The sequence below is a fragment of the Symphalangus syndactylus genome, chromosome 14, assembly GCF_028878055.3.
Source record: "Symphalangus syndactylus isolate Jambi chromosome 14, NHGRI_mSymSyn1-v2.1_pri, whole genome shotgun sequence".
In the NCBI taxonomy this organism is placed as follows: Eukaryota; Metazoa; Chordata; class Mammalia; order Primates; family Hylobatidae; genus Symphalangus; species Symphalangus syndactylus.
The window spans coordinates 49,804,251-49,821,506 of record NC_072436.2 but is presented as its reverse complement, the minus strand read 5'-3'; the positions used below and the strand labels follow the sequence as shown (position 1 = coordinate 49,821,506).

Here is a 17,256-nt window from a genome sequence, read left to right as displayed (position 1 = left end):
GAGATTGCTCTAAGGATTGGGAGGTAGGCAGAGAGGGAAAGCTTAGGCCACCACCGGCCTGGGACCGACTGGTCAAGACTCCGATGATGGGAACATGATAATGAGCTTGATTCAGCCAGCAGGCCTTGTCCAGGTTCAACACAAAGTCATGAGAGGAAAGCACCAGCTTCGGGAAATGTTAGAGGTTACCGTGCAGTGGCGGGTGTTGGTGTTTCTTAAGGGTCTGGCACGTTTGCTGAGTGATTCTGGCTGTCTGCCTGGCTCTGAGCTTCCTGTTCATAGTTCCCCAGATGTATCACGGCTGAGGGATTAAAGCCCTAAGAGGCTGTGACACAGCCATCTCCAAAACCCCACTTTCACCTTCCTTTGAGCCTCTGTACCAGCTGGGGCATTCGGCAAGATGTGAGCTGTCACTCTGCCGCGGCACAGACCTGAATTAACAACTCTAGCCAGGGCTGACTTCAAAACGCACTTTCATTTTTAATAACCAGCATCAGCTTAGCAGGCTTCATTTGGGAAAAGAACCCTTGTCGGATTACCCCGACATTCTCCACCTCCTGGGAGGCCAGCCATTCCCAAATGCCCCAAGGATGAAGAACGGAGACGGTGAGATGATTAATTGCACTGCAGGTTTTTTGTTTCTGTATTTTTTTCCGTCCTGTTTTTGGGTTTACTTACACATTAATGAGGTATTTAGGAAAGACAAATGGAATCTGATAAAAGGTAATGTTATGTTGTTTGTTGAAACAACATTTTAAGGATTTCTTGAAGTTATATGGCTCTGTAGGCGTGTTTAACTTTAAGATGTGTTTCTGAGTCATATTAAGAGATCAACTGTGATTATCTATGGAAGATTAACTGTGAAATATATGGGAAATATACTTTATAACTATATATTACCTATAAACCATGAATAGTTATGTGACTTTTGGTATGTGGTGAGAGATGTTAAGTGAAAGGTGTTGTAAATGAAGTCGTTTTATAAGACTGTTGTTACTGTAAGAATTGAGACTTATTTTATCACTTCCCATTAAGCTTCTACAGTGTTAGAGAGGCATAACCCAATGTTTGATTGAAGGTGTTATGTTTTTTTTTTAATTTATTTTTTATTTTGTTTGAGATGGGGTCTCACTTTGTCACCCGGGCTGGAGTACAATGGCATGATCTTGGCTCACTGCAACCTCCGCCTCCCAGGTTCAAGCGATTCTCCTGCCTCAGCCTCCCGAGTAGCTGGGACTATAGGCGCCCGCCACCACACCCGGCTAACTTTTTGTATTTTTAGTAGAGATGGGTTTTCACCGTGTTAGCCAGGATAGTCTCGATCTCCTGACCTTGTGGTTCACCTGCCTGGGCCTCCCAAAGTGCTGGGATTACAGGCGTGAGCCACTGCGCCCGGCCTGAAGGTGCTATGTTATTAACAGCAGGCTCTATTGGTTTCATTTAAAGGTATAATGCATTGCATTGGCAAAACTTGTACACGCTTTCTTCAATAAGGACCTCAAAGGTAATCTTAAAAGCCTGATCGTTTTTCTCCCCCCCTCAGAAGCTTTGCCAATGTTGCACCTATAGCTGTAGAGAAGACCATGCACTCTCAGAGGGGATTATAAACAGTGTCTTGCATTTTTATCCTCGATCTCCATAATTATCCTTGATCTCCATTTATCCTTGATCCCCATAATTCCTGATAGTGTTGTTGTGCATAAGAATGAGAAAATGGGACTGAACCTGAAAGATTAAGGAAAGAAAATAACAAAACAAAAAGGAAACCTAATGCAGCTAATCATTCAATTCAATTTATAACTCCTTATTGCTTATGCAAAAGGTGAATTTTTTCCTGTGTTGGTGAGGGTGTGAGGAGTGGATGGTGGGGAAGGATGCTTCAAAAAATACAGCTAAGGACCAACTGGTTTGGTGAGTCATGGCATTCACCCATGAGACAGCTGGAGAACAGTGACATGTGTGTCTGTGTGTGTGTGTGTGTCTCTGTGTGTGTGCATTCAATGCCGGAGATTGGTGTTTACTGTAAAGGTGTTGATCTGTTAGGAAAAGGAAGAAGACAAAGTTGTCCAGAAAGGGCCAAGAAAACTTCTTGAGATGAATTTGATCTGCCTAATGGTAGTGATGAGTTTAAAAAGACTCTTACGGCCTTTCCTAACACTACATGCTGTTGTTAATCATTGAACTGACTGACAAACCCCGTTGGGCACAAGACTGCTAGTTTACTTAGGAGGAAAACTTGACAGGAACGGTCAAAGAATAGCGAGGGTATACTTCTAAAATACGTCCTTGAAACATTTACACAAACAGCACAAGCTCATTGTCAAGAATAAAATTTTAAAAAATACATAGAGATAATAGTAAAAGACGAGAAGCAAAAACACACCACTGTGAGATAAACACTGTTAACATTTTGGTAGGCATATTTGTCTCTGAGTACATTTATGTTTTGAAGAAATATATTTGTACTCTACATGCTTTTCGGTTATCTGCTTTTACCTCACAGCGATGTATTATGAACATCTTGTTATGAGAATGAATTTTCTTTTATAAAAGCTTTTCCATTTCATTGCATAGATAGTTTATTAAATCCTGTTGGCAGGTAGTTGATTGTTTTTCTCTTATTAACAGTACTAAAACTAACACCCTTGCAGCTAAACCTTTGCATCTCCTCACAAGTTTTCCTTGAGATAAATCCCCAGAGGTAGAATTGTAGGGGTCAACGGGCATGGGCATTTTAAAAACTCTAGATCCCTGCTGCTAAATTAATCCTAGGAAAGTTTTATTAATTTACATGCCCACCAGCACTGTATGAACATTTTTCAACTCTCTCATTGGCATTGGGTTTTATAATTTTTTGAAAAGTGTGCTACTCTGCATGCACACGTATGTTTATTGCGGCACTATTCACAATAGCAAAGACTTGGAACCAACCCAAATGTCCAAAAACGATAGACTGGATTAAGAAAATGTGGCACATAGACACCATGGAATACTATGCAGCCATTAAAAAGGATGAGTTCATGTCCTCTGTAGGGACATGGATGAAGCTGGAAACCATCATTCTGAGCATACTATCACAAGGACAGAAAACCAAACACCGCATGTTCTCACTCATAGATGGGAAATGAACAATGAGAACACTTGGACACAGGGTGGGGAACATCACACACCGGGGCCTGTTGTGGGGTGGGGGGAGGGGGGAGGGATAGCATTAGGAGAAATACCTAAGGTAAATGACAAGTTAACAGGTGCAGCACACCAACATAGCACATGTATACCTATGTAACAAACCTGCACGTTGTGCACATGTACCCTAGAACTTAAAGTATAATAATAAAAAAAAAGAAAAGTGTGCTACTCTGATAATAGGCAAAGGTATATTTTGTTGTCTTAATTTAGCTTAAGGAAACCCTTTGCATAATCTGCTGGCTTCCAATTCTGTCCCTTTGGGTTCAGCCTCTCGTCTTTTTTGGTTACTCATTGCCAAAGCAGTCACCTCTTACAGTAACTTCTGCCAACCTAATTTCTGAGGACTTTGACCTCATTTGATGTCTCTCAGAAAGTCTGCTGAGAGAGCGAGAGAACTGGATGCTTTTGCTCTGAATTTTTACCGATTGAGTAACCTGGGGCAAACCTCAGTCTTTGTGAATTTGTCTCCTTTTTAGCTACAAAATTTAGAGAGAAGGCCTGTGCTAGCCACCTCACAAGATTGTACTGGGAATATAAAGAGGCAAGATAGAGGCAACCTTTTTGAATAGAGGAAAAGTAAAAATGCAAAATGGTATTATTATTATTGTTGTTACTCTAAAGTTTAGTGATAAGTCTTGCCTTCTAAAATATATAGTTTCTGGAGAGCTGCATGCCGAAATTTTGGTGTCTTCTAATTCTAAACTTGGGAAATGTGTGTGTGTGTGTGTGTGTGTGTGTGTGGTGTGTGTAACATATTTCTATGTTTCTTGGTTCTTAGATTCAGTAGCAGTGTTTGGTGTGTTACAGCAGTGCATGCATACATTTTAGATTAAAAAGATTTCTATTTTGTTGCTTATTTATTCCATTCCTGTGCAGGAAAACCAGCCATCCTCCTCCTATTGCATTCTCATCATCCATGGGCTTTGCTCTGCTCCCCAGTGGACTGACAGCTCCTCAAAGACAGGGTCCAGTTTCATGTGTATACCTCTCTCCAGAGCCTGCTTTGGGGTCTGACACCCGGGGGGGGGGGGGATCAATCAATGTTTCTCAAATGAGTCAATGAAAGGGAGGTAGAAACATATTTACCCAGTCCTGTGGAGAAAAGAATATTCCAAAAAGGCATCCCAGAAAATTAAAAAAACAACCTAAATGGAGCTTTTCTAGGGGCAACTGGTTATTTATTTCGTTTAGTTTGGGTGAGTCTCAGTTTCTATTCAGTAAATATTTAAAGCTCTGAAAGGATATTAAACAAATGAATGCAAGCCAAGGATAAGACCAGGAAAATGCAGAACACTGTCTTTATAGGTATAAGTGTCATGGACTTGGCATGAATATCAAAAACTTCAAGGAGGCATCGATTTACACTCTGACTCCCAGCTCAGTGCTGGGCTGCAAAAATCAGGACCTAACTGACATTTAGTAATGGTTTGAACTTGGTACTGAATAATAATAATATAATAATAATAAAAGCTAATATGTAATACAGCACTTGCTAGGTAGGAGACCTGGTTTTAGGTACCTCTCATATGAGATAATCAGTACTATTATTTTATTTTGCAGATTAAGAAATGGAGGCACAGAGAAGTGATTTGCTAGGGTTATACCAGTAGTTAGTGCAGAGCTGGAATTATGATGCAGAGAGGCTCACTCTGGAGCCCGTGGGTCAGTGAGGGTAAGTCGGACTGAACTTTAGAGACAATGTCACATGGTTTTAAGCCACTGGTGATGTTTGTGCTCTTTATTTGGGTATATGACTACCATTTATTGAGTCACCTACTAAAGGAACATGCACTCTTCTGGGTTCTTTAAGTATATTATCTTGAATCTTTCTTACAACCTTGAAACATTATTCCAACTCTAGGTCCAGACAAGCTGAGAGCCTGAGAAGTTCAGTAAGTTTCCCAAAGCCACAGGCTAGTGAGGAGAGGTCCATCAGCCTGCACCAAGTCTATCTGCCTTCTGAGTCCATGTACCACCCTGGCCTGGACAACTGAGTGCTGATGTACTTGGTTCTTCCATCCAAAAGTGCTGAGAGTCCAATTCTACTGCATTTGGAGGTGTGAAACCTGGAAACTCAGCCACAACAACCCCTCAACTTGGGGATCAGGCAGGGCCCAGCCTCAGCTTCTCTGAACCCACATGGGCCAATATGAAATGGATTTGATTTTTCAGACGAGATCCTCCCTGGCAGGACCATCCAATTTATCACACCAACCTAGACTTGATGGGGGTTTAAAATATTGAGAGATATTTCCTCATATTTCCTCTCTATTGACCCCCCAAATCTGCACAAAGGAACTCTAGAGAATGGGATGGAGTATGGTGAGTTCTAGCTTGGGGGCCAAGGGCAGCTTCGTTTCTCCTGGGCAACTTATCTCCCTTTTCTTTGCTTAGTGTTTCCAGTTATAACATGAGGGAAAAGACTATAATTTAAAATGGAATTTTCCTTTTTTTGGGTAAACTTTTCCATATGATTTTGAAACTCTTTATTTTTTTTTGAGTGAATGACACATGGTTTATTTGCTTTTGAAGTGGTAACACAATTTAAAAGGTTCTTCAGTGAAGTCTCCTTCTCTTCCCTTTCTGCAGATGCCTCTTTCCCTCCTCCTCACCGATAGGTGAGTCTTGTTAATAGTTTCTAGTTTTTTCTTCCACCTCTTTCACACTCATAGTGTGCACCATTCTGTACCTTGATCCATAGCTGTATCAAAGGAGGTGCATTTTCTGCCTCTCAGTGGACACTTAGATTGTTTGCAATCTTTTGTTATTTCAGCCAATGTTGCAACCAGTAACAGCCTGCCCTTGTAATTTTGCAGAAGTGTTTGCAAGTTGTTGGTTAAATTCCTGGAAGCAGAACTGCGGGGTCAGAGGCTGTGTACACTTGTGATTTCGATATATATTTCAGAATTACCCACCCCCTACCCCACCAGGTTATACTAATTAACCCCCCACCAGGAATGTTTTAAAGAATGCTTCTCCATGTGCTTGTCAACAGTGCCTGCTAACAAGCTGGTTTTTATTAGACTTTGGCAGTCTCAAAGGAGAAAGCTGCAAACTTAATCAGTTTTCTAAATTTTCTTGTCTCATATCATGACCCATGCAGTGTCAGCCCCATCGTGGTCTCTTGTGGCAAATACAACAAAGACTGACAGGTACTTTGTTGACTCAGGTTGGGCGTCTATTCAATTGGTTTAAAACCATTTGTGATCACACCTTTTTTCGTTTGGCAATTGCGTTTTGAGGCCTTGCTGTGTGTCCAGTCATGGGACGGCACAGGGGTGAGTGGACGCTGCCAGGGTTGCATGAAACAGCTAGGCAGCTGCAGGAGTTGGCACATGTGTGCTGAGCACCTTGAAAGAAGCACAGAGACAGAAGGCTGCAGAGACAGCAACTAAGGAGCCACGGTACACATTAGCCTGGTGATTGGGACTGCTCGAGGTGAAGTGATGAGGTCTGAGGCATGAGAAGGAGCCAGCCAGACAGAGGGCAGAGGAAGCAGAGCATAAGAGCCCAGCATGAGGAGCAGAAAGCAGCTCTATGTATGGCCAGTGAAGAGAGTGGAAGGGAGGCCAACGTGAGCTGGAGACAGAGGCAGAGGCCAGAGCATGGGGGGTGTTTAGGGCTGTGGTAAGGAGTTTGACTTTTATTGTGAGTTTCAGGTTGACTTTAGTCATGGGCTGGGGAAGATGGTGCCAAGGTCTGTAAACTCTTACCTTGTAGTTGTAAATGCTCACCTGAATGACACCAGGGAGGCATGGTTCTATACACAAGCACCTGTCAGACTGTGTTGTATTTGCCACAAGAGATCACAATGGGACTGCCACTGCATATAGGGCTGGTGACCAGAACACTGTATCTCTTGGCCAGCCTCGTCCTCTGTGTGAGACAAGTGGAGACATTTTACAAAAATACATTCTATGTCTCTCCGAAGTATGACTCGGTTTACAAAGGGCTTTCTCATTCATTATCTCATGCATTAATAAACTGATTGATAATTTTGACAGATTATTATTGCATGTCAAACCTGTGCTAAGCCCTGTGCTAGGTGCTGGGGATGATGAGAGGAAGAAGGAGTGGAAGGGGAAATAGAAAGATGAAGAAAATTCAGAGCGGCTTACAGTCCGTTTGTGAGATAGAATCAAATGTCAACAATGAGAAGGAAAGCAGGAAGGGGACAGTGAAGAAGACCCAGCCACCTCTAGGTTCTGGACCAGAACACGGGTAAATCTGCCCCAGGGGCCTGCTTGGTGCCAGGGAGTCCTTCAGAGATGGGGTCTCAGGAGAGAGCTGCAAGTAGGGCTTCTGACATCCTTTTTGCCAGGTGTAGGTAGGGTTATCTTTCTAACTTTAGAAAGATAGAGGTGACCAACTAAGAGCTTTCCTCAGGACTTCTGAGTGGGCAAGGAGTAGAATTGGAACTTTTCCTCCCACCCCTGAAATCTGAGGCCATGGCTCTCTGTGCTCAGAATAGAACAAAATTCCTGAAGCCCAACCACCTGGGGAAGGCAATGAGGAGAGTGTCTCTACTATGCATTGTCTTTCATGCTGGCCACCCTGGTTCCATGATGACGGGGCTGCTTTGTTTATGAGTCTGTAGCGTTGTCAGGGCTCTGGGGAAGGGGTGGGCACTCTACCAGTCTTAGGGTCTTGGTGGCTCTAAGCCCAGAGGTGCTTCCATTGTGTGAAGAAACACAGAAGACCGAGACCAAATATTGTTGATCAGACACTCGGGCCCATTTCGGAGGCAAAACTGTCATAAGTGGTCATTTGTGGCCAGCACAGGGTGGGGATTAACGTGTGTGTGTGTGAGTGTGAGTGTGTGTGTTGTGAGAGGTGTTTGGGGGAGGTCTCAGGAACTGCTGGCCCTGAGGTGGTACTAATGGATCAGGTTTCCACGGACACAGGAACATCTGGGCAGGAAGTAGGAAGACTGCAAAGTCAGCTCACCCCCTTCAGTGAACTTCACCTCCCAGTCCAGGGACATGAGGGCAGGGCTTGCTTCTGAGAAGGGACTCCTGGTGAATTCCAGGTACTCAACGCAGACAGAATTGCCCCAATCAGATGTAACATGGGATGGCGGTTGTCAAGGGCTAATGCCAGGTAACAGAGGAAGCAAAAGGTGTGTTTACCATAGAAAAGTCTAGAAATGTAGTTATAAAACTTGAAATGTGTCTGTGTTAATTGTAATGGAAATAAATACTTTAATAGTTTTTTTTAGGCTTTGGGTTTTCTTTTATCTGTGTACATAGATTGAATGTCTGTGTATCCCCCAAGCCCACCACTAAATTCCTATGTTGAAACCCTAATTCCAGTGATGGTGTTAGGAGGTGGCATGCTTGGGAGATGGTTAGGTCATGAGGGTGGAGCCCTCATAAATGGGAATAGTGCCCCTGTAAGAAGAGGCCAGAGAACTAGCTAGCTCTCTTTCTACCATGTGTAGATACAATGAGAAGTCAGCTGTCTGCAAACCAGAAAGTGGGCCCTCACCAGACACTGGATCTGTCAGAACCGTGATCTTAACACTTCCAGTCTCCAGAACTGTGAGACACAAATATTTGTTGTTTAAGCCACCCAATCTATGATAATTTGTTACCGCAGCCCAGGCTAAGACACTGTGTTCAATCAGCCTGTGACAATGGTATGACTATCTTTAAAGACTTTCAGTAAGGATTTTAGTAAGTTTCAGGTCTATTTCCTGAATCAATGAACAAGTGAATGAGCCATTGCTATAGAATAGGCTCAAAGCACATTTGTGCCTTTTGTGGAAGTTTGCCTTCTTTTATCCTTTGGTGAGAAATTATTAGTGGTGAATGTGCTTGTAAGTTATCCATCTTTTCTCCGAAAATGCTGAATGTCTTAACCATAAGTCTCTTCTTGTCTGAGGGAGGCGGTGTTGCTTTTGGTGACCAGAGCTGCTCAGTCATGTACACCAATAACATATTCCAACATGGGCCAGAAAAACCAAAGCATTCCAAAGCCATGATTGTGCCCCCTGAATATTGATGTGGCTTCCCTCATTCTATTCCTGGAGTTAGTGGGAGGGTAGAACTTGACTGGAAATCCTGGAATAACTTTTTTAGACTTTTCATTACCTGCGATTTTATTTGCTGTCTCTTTGATCTCGCTTGCCCTGCTCTAGGCTGATCAGCAGCCAGTCTCGGAGGCTGCACCAATGATGCTCAGCCTCCTTGCCCCGGAGCCCGGGTACCCACCTCATCTACTATTCTAGAACCAGCCAGGATCAGCAGCCATCCATCTCCTCTCCATAATGTCTGGGAGCTTTTCACATTGCCTGTGTTCCTTACAAAGTCTTTATGATTTTTGATTTGTCTCTAAGGAAACTGAGGCTTAAAAATAGCAGGTGAGTTTCTTCAGGTTGCGGCAGATCAATAACAGAGTCAGAATTTGAACATGGGTCTGTTGGATTCTCTCAGCTCTGTACACATCATTATGCTGAAATAGTAAGGAACATGAGGAAGGGAAACACTAGTTTATGGAAGAGCTCTTTCTCACATGTCCTTCAAGCTGTCATATTTGGGCACTGGTTTTTGAGTCCGTTCATATCAAGCATGTCATTCAGGCTCTCTTCTGCCACTTCTAAGAGTTATCCAAATTGGTGCCTGGTACCCATAAACTAGTTTTTAAAAGAAATATGATGACTGAAATGATCAGTATATAATATTGAAGCCCAAATCAATACAAATGAAATGCATATCACAATAAAGTACAAATTCAAGTAAAGTAGGGACTTGGTAGATGTTTCTCTGGAATGGTTAAACACACTGCGTGGAGTGCGTGGGGAAACCTGGTTTCACAAATAGTATCAGCTGTCTGCTAAAGAATCTGTAAAACCACATGCGAAGGTTCACAGGGGTTCTTTCCTGTAGGGAAAATATGTGATTATTGTCAACAGTGAAGGAATGTGTACTGGAACTTAATTGATTTAAAAAGTCTCATGTGAACCTGCCATGACAACCTCTTTGAATAAGTTTCCCTCAAAGTTTAAGCATTTCTCGAGATTAACGTACTGCGTTTCTGGGCTGACTCACAGGGAGAAGGGGAGGTTACGTTTTTGCTATTGTGATAATGTGGGAAATTACACTTGGTATCACTCACTGTGCTTGAATCTTTATCATCAACCTCAAACTCTGGGATTTATGTAACTGGAAGATCAGAACTCTAAGCTTCTTTTTTCTCCAGTTAAAATTTATTTTAAGTTGGTAAGGAAATATGACATATATCTATAGAACCTAGGCTCATAGGAAGGTAAAAAATGCTTTGGATTGGAAGTAGAGGCAGACATTTACTTTAGTCTGGAACTGATGTCCAGATTGTAAATTACTGTTCTAGGGAAACCTAGTGTGTGTGAATATAAGCCCCTGGAGTTGCATTCCCTTTCTTGGCTGGGCCCCAGTCTGCCATGTCAGTGCTGAAAATGGACATTGCTGCTGCCTCGGTGACATACAAATAGGGGAAATGTCTCCTGAATGGAATTACTCTTTGTCATCTAGGCCAGTAGTTGTCAACCCTGGCTGCATATTGGAATCACCTGGCAGCCTTTTAAACACTGATGCCTGGATCCTAACCCCAGAGGTTCTGATGCGATGGGACTGCATGCAGCCTGGCTTTTTAAACTCCTCAGGTGATCATACTGTGTAGTTAGTGTAATGTGGTTGGAGAACCACTGACACGAGAAGTAGACAGTCACCGAGTCAGTAAATTACCCAAGTAAACAAGAAGCTGGTTAGACCAAGCCTGTCCATAGTGATTGCCAAATCCTGCCTGGTGGGGGAATTTAGGACCTTTTCCTCAGAAAACTTTGTTACTGGAAGTTATCAAGGGCTCTCTACCTAGTAAGTGTGCTTTCAATTTTTTAAGGCACTGTGGATATAAGTTGTGTAAATGTGGCCACTTTGATTTATTTGGCAAATATTTAAACATCTGCTGTGTTCAAGCTGTACTCAATCTCAGCCTACTTTAAAGCATATTAACTGAGCAGCAGGGAAGAGCACTCAAACAATGCAAAGTAGGGGCTGCAAAGTGCCACCAGAGAGGGGGAGATGAAAAACCTCAAGGTTTCAGAGCAGGGAGAGATAGTTGCCTGTTTCTCCTGGTCGGAGGGGTGGGAAAACCCTAAAGAAGTGGTGCAGTATTTGGGATAGGTCTTGGAGGGGGAGAAGGAGGAAGAAGACTTGAGCTGGAGGAGAAAGAAGGGTTGTATTCTGGGTAGAGGAAACTGCACGAGCAAGAAAAGAGGTAGAGATTAGGGAAACTTGCAAGGAAACTGGTACATAGTAAACACGGGCACATCAAGGGCAAGGAGAGGAACACGTTCCAAAAGGTAGGATCAAGGGAGATTGAGGAGCATCTGGAATGCTAGACTGAGTGGTCTGGGCTTTGTTTGGGAGGCAGTGGAGCCTTGCATGGCAGGTTTTGACATCCAAGCTTGCAGCAAACGGCAAGTAGGAGCTTGCTCAGCAGTATTTATATGGCGAATCTGGATTTTTCGAAGGAAATTGTGTTTTTGTCTCACTGTGTGGCCCATGTAGATTGCATAGTTGCAGTATCCTCGACTTTGCATTGACGAGGTGGGTGCCTTGCACTGGGTTGGGATGGTTCAGTTGTCCCCCAATGCATTGCTGCCTTCGACATCTCTCCATTTCTCTAGCTTCTAACACTTTGTTTGTCTCTCTTCAACCTCCATGCTGAGAAAAAGTTTAAGAGCTTTTCTTGTTCCCCCACATAATCTTGGCAAGTAATAACAGTGAACCCTGGAGATGGAAAGAAGAAGTGTGGATGTTAGGAGACTGGATTGCTAGCATGGCATTAACAATTTTTGGCTGTGTTGCCTCTCAAGTAAATATGGTAACTGCTTTTGCTTTTCCTTTTCAAAATACAAAGATAAAATTTAAGGGGAAGCCAGATTTTGGCATAAATGGCTGACTCCTCTGCAAATAGCATTTCTGGATTAATTTTATTACGTCTAATTGCTCTTCCATGTATTCCGATAATTTTATTTGTAATAAAGTTCATAAGTGCTGTTGGTGATTAGCCAAAAAAAAGAGTAGAGGGAGGTCAACTTTCGTGTAGTTGAGATCACTTTTCCTAAGTCTGATTTTAAATTGGGTGGTTTGTACTGTGTTAGCAATGTTAGAGGATACAAGCAACCATAACAACAAAACAACAACAGCAGCAGGAAGGTCATCCACCAGGGCTGAAAACCTCCTTCCTCTTGGGTTCGCTTTTCCTTCTAGCAGGGCAAATGGTGAAATCACGTTAGCACTTTCTACTCTTGGTCCTAGTGTCTTCTTTATGACCTGGTAACATTTTCCTAGATAAAATTTGCATGTCTCTAACTTCTCAGTCCAGCTTCTTACTGTTCTCGTGTTCATTCATTATTCCATTGTGACGTGTTTGGCTGAGTTTGAAAGACTCTAATGATAAGTGGAGAAGGAAAAAATGACTTTTATAATAAAAGGTAGCACTTAATGACATGAATCTGAGACACATGACTAAGTAGGAAAATAAAATATTGACGTCTTGGTTTTAAATATTGGGCAACACCATCTCATGTTTATCCCTTTTCTCATCAAACCGCATGTCCAATTTTGGATTAGGAAGACATTCTTACTGTACTTATGGTACACCTGCAATCATGGTGCCTCCTCTGTCTATTTTTGGGTTGACCAAATAACAATGCAAAGTACTGAGTGCCAACCACCACAACAAGGATTTGGTCTGTATTCATCCATATGCTTGCATTCCCCCAAGGTGGACATTGTCATCCCCATGAACGGATGAGGGAAGAGAAGCTGATAAAACACAGCTGGAAAGAGCAGGGCGAGAGGTCACCGTTGGCCTCTCCCATCAGTGATTTGGTGCTATTTGTGGCCTCTGCAGGCATGGACATGTCCTGTTGACATTGCAAAATAAAATGGATGCAAATATTATTGTTTAGTGTCTTCCAATTTCTTGGATCCTTAAATAGCTGCCAACATCGCTCCTCAGTTATTTATGTACACAAAGAGCTATTTCTGAATATCTATCCTAACTTTCTTCTGGCCTGTTCCCTGCATATTTATTTATTCCGATGAATCCCACCCATTCCAAAGAGAACTGGAGCAAGCTTGTGGCTTGTTTAGATGTGGTCCAAGTCTGTGTGGTCCCCTCAGGGAGGTGTACTAAGGATTTCTCAGAAACGGTGTTTGCGTGTGAGGGAACCCTGCTGAGCAGAGAGCATTTACATTTCCCAGTGTTCCGAGTGCTTGAGTTTCAATAGTTACCTTCGTTTATTAGGACCTTGGAAGAGTACCAAAGCTGTGAGTTCCTGGGAGTTTTCCGTCAAAATCAGTCCTCTGGCATGGTAACGAATATGTTTGTAAAGGAACAAGAAAAAAATATATAATTTTTCTAAATATATATATATAGGAAATATATATATACGCACACATAATATATATATATATATATAGACATAATAAAAGTATATATTTGATCTCTGGCCCTGGTTCCCAGCACAGAGCTCCTAACTTCTTGGAATTTCCTGGGTGATGGGAGTCTTTTGTTCTAATGAGGCTCCTGGGAGGAGACTGGTCACTAGAAAGAACAGATTAGAAGCCTGGGAATTTCAGTCCTAACCCCATCCTCTGGGCAGGCCTGGAGGCTGGAGATTGAGTTAATGATCAGCGATGCTCAAGTAACAAAGTCTTGTAAGAATCCCCGGACTCTGGGGTTTGGGGAGCTCCAGGGCTGCTGAACACGTAGAGGGCAGCCCACCAGGAGAGGGCAAGGAAGCGCACTTCCCCTCCCATACACCTCGCCCTGCGTATCTCTTCATCTGGCTGTCTTCTGTATCCTTTATCATATTTTTTATTACATAATAAGCTGGGAAATGTGTTTCCCTGAGGTCTGTGAGCCATCCCAGCAAATTATCAAACCCAAGGAGGGGGTTGTAGGAACCCTGGTTTACAGCCGGTCAGTCAGACGTATAGGTGACAACCTGGCACTTGTATTTGGTATCTGAAATGGGGGGCAGTCTTGTGGGACTGAACCCTTAACCTGAGGTCTGTGCTAACTCCAGTTAGTATCAGAATTGAACTGAATTGTAGGACACTCAGCTGGTGTCATTCAGCTGGTGTCAGAGTATTCCTTGACATCCCTTCAATCCCTGGTCACAGAAGTATGTGGAGTGCAGGTATAGAAGAGGAAAAATAGGGCAGGGTGCAGTGGCTCACGCCTGTAACCAGTACTTTGGGAGGCCGAGGCGGGCAGATCATGAGGTCAGGAGATGGAGACCATCCTGGCTAAGGTGGCGAAACCCTGTCTCTACTAAAAATAGAAAAAAATTAGCCAGGCCTGGTGGCGGACGCCTGTAGTCCCAGCTACTCGGAAGGCTGAGGCAGGAGAATGGCGTGAACCTGGGAGGCAGAGCTTGCAGTGAGCCGAGATAGTGCCACTGCACTCCAGCCTGGGCAACAGAGTGAGACTCGGTCTCAAAAGAAAAAGAAAAAGAAAAAAAAGACAAGGAAAAATAGTTGCTTTTTATCTATCTCACATTTATTTTAGATTACTCAAAATAAGCATATCTGAGCTTATATCTGCTGTGCAGAGTAACGAAAACATTTATGGGAGGGTAATGGTGGTAAACACCGTAACTTCATGCTGACGTTAGATGGTAACTTCTCTTCGATAATTCAAGCCACCTAGCGATAATGTAAGTTCTTTATTGCACTTCAAAAATATTCCTCTGTCCATGGAGGGCATTTCTTCTCAAAACACTTTGTACTCCCTCATAAAGTTGGAATATTTGCTATGGAAACCAAATTGTACTTCCTTTGGCCTGCTGAAAATTAGAAAATAAATTTTGTGTAGTCAGTAGGTTATTGTTTTAAACTTAACCACATGAGATTAACTTCCGGAACTGAGATGCCAACGATGAAATTTCAGAATGCAATTGTTGCACTCATTAAACACCACAGGTTGGGAAGGATCCGTGATCCACTTGGTGCTCAGTGGCTTTCTCAGCCTAACAGGGACATAGTTTGAAGAGTCTTAAACAAAAGTTACATAAGAACCCCAGATGATTAGCTGTTGGTTCCATAGGTAGATTTTCTTTTATTATCTTAGTTTTCAGCTTTACTGAGGTACAACTGACAAACAATAATTATGTATATTTAAGGTATACAACATGAGGATTTGTTGTATGTACACATTATGGAATGATCACCACAATCAAGCTGACACATTCATCACCTTACATAGTTACGTGTTTTGTGTGTGCATGGTGAGAACAGCTAAAATCAACTCTCTTAGAAAACTTCAAGTGTACGATACAGTATTACTCACTATAGTCACCTCATTGTCCATTAGGCCCTCAGAACTTATTCATCTCATGATGAAAATTGTATACCTTTTGATACCATTTCCCCCTTCCCTCCTTGGCAGCCACCACTCTACTGTCTGTAAATCATTTTTGTGATCATTAGTCCCCTGTCAGAACTCTGTCGTGGCCCCTTCCAAACCTCCCCCTGAGCTATCAAAGCTTTCATTTACTGCCTCGGTATAATTAACTTTCAGTGCTTATTTGGCCAGATTGGACCTACAGCCCTCAGCGGTCTTTAAAGTGAAAAAAGTGAAAAGTCTTTAGCATGAAACCTTTGATGTGTGTGTTGTGTGAGTGTATGTGTTTGAGTGTGTGGGTGTTCATGTGCAGTTTTATGAATGTGTGTGTGGGTTTTTATGTATGTTGAATCAGTGTGTATCATATGTTGTATATGAGTGTTTTTTGTATGGTGTGAATGTACGTGTTTGTTGTGTGTGTTTTGTGTGTGTTGCATGTGCTCTGTGGGTGTGTGTTGCATGAATGTGTGTCGTGTGTACATTGTGTGCATGTGCCAAGTATCTGGCATGTATTTTACTAGGTGATTAGTAAACATTTGTCACATGCAGGAAAGGCAGAATTCCTGCCTCCATGAAGCTCATTGTGTAAACTCACAGGTGAATTGTCAATTCCTCAGGCACAGGGCCTGCGTTGTGTTCATTTTTCTGTCCTTCAGTGTCACACAGAGGCAGGCAACTCCGGCATAAAATGTGGGGCTCAGATGGGAAACAGGTATTGTATAACTAAACACAAATTTGCTCTCAATTCAGGTTTCCTGAAGCAGAAGCTTGTTTTCCTCAATTCACCTTTGCACACACTACACAATCCCATTCGCTATCATGTTTGCCATGTATTATCCCTCCACGCTCTGCAGGTGGGTAGGGATTTGTTGGATTTGTTCCTAGATACACCTCAAGTACCTGGAACACTGCCTAGTACTTGGTGTGCACACAATAAAATTGGTTTAATGACCAAATGTAAGAGTAAATGAGCTCCGGCACATTTGGTCCACATCCGGGTTTTTAGTGGAACATAGGTATTATGATGTCTGTCACAGTTCACTCTAAATCTCAGCTGGTCTTGGCAAGCAGCTGCTTGGGGGCTCTTCCTCTTGCTCCTGTCAGGCCCTAGTGTTAATCTGCATCCTGCAGGGTTTCGCTCTTAGGCTGTTATCATGGAGCTGGTCCCCGGGAGATGGCTCATCCTGCTTGGTCAATGGCCACGCTGTGCCCTTGGGTCCTTGCTGCAGCCTGTGCACTGTATGTCATTGACCAAGGGGTCTGGGACATCCAGCCACCCGGTGCTGACCACCATGGACTTTGCTGTTGCCTACAGATGTCCCCCCAACCCCCTGGTTTCTCTCCAGGCATCTTTTGTTCCTCTGGTTTCTCTAGCAACTTCTATCCCCCTCCTCGGTGCCTAGGAATTCTTTTTTTTTTTTTTGAGACGGAGTCTCCCTCTGTCGCCCAGGCTGGAGTGCAGTGGCGCGATCTCGGCTCACTGCAAGCTCCGCCTCCCGGGTTCACGCCATTCTCCTGCCTCAGCCTCTCCGAGTAGCTGGGACTACAGGCGCCCGCCACCACACCAGGCAAATTTTTTATATTTTTTTTAGTAGAGACGGGGTTTCACCGTGGTCTCGATCTCCTGACCTCGTGATCCGCCCGCCTCGGCCTCCCAAAGTGCTGGGA

General features: G+C 43.2%; 1 protein-coding gene across 3 annotated transcripts in view; it reads left to right on the top strand.

The window, feature by feature from the left end:
- Nucleotides 1-337: 337 nt before the first annotated feature.
- Nucleotides 338-17,256, top strand: part of IL1R1 (interleukin 1 receptor type 1) — a 75,664-nt gene continuing 58,745 nt past the window's right edge. For 2 of the 3 annotated variants that reach the window (XM_063616793.1, XM_055242047.2), the window contains exon 1: nt 341-606. The gene's annotated coding sequence lies outside the window, so the exon portion shown is untranslated. Of the gene's footprint in view, nt 607-17,256 lie in introns of all 3 variants that reach the window. The other variant, XM_063616789.1, reaches the window with a different exon arrangement.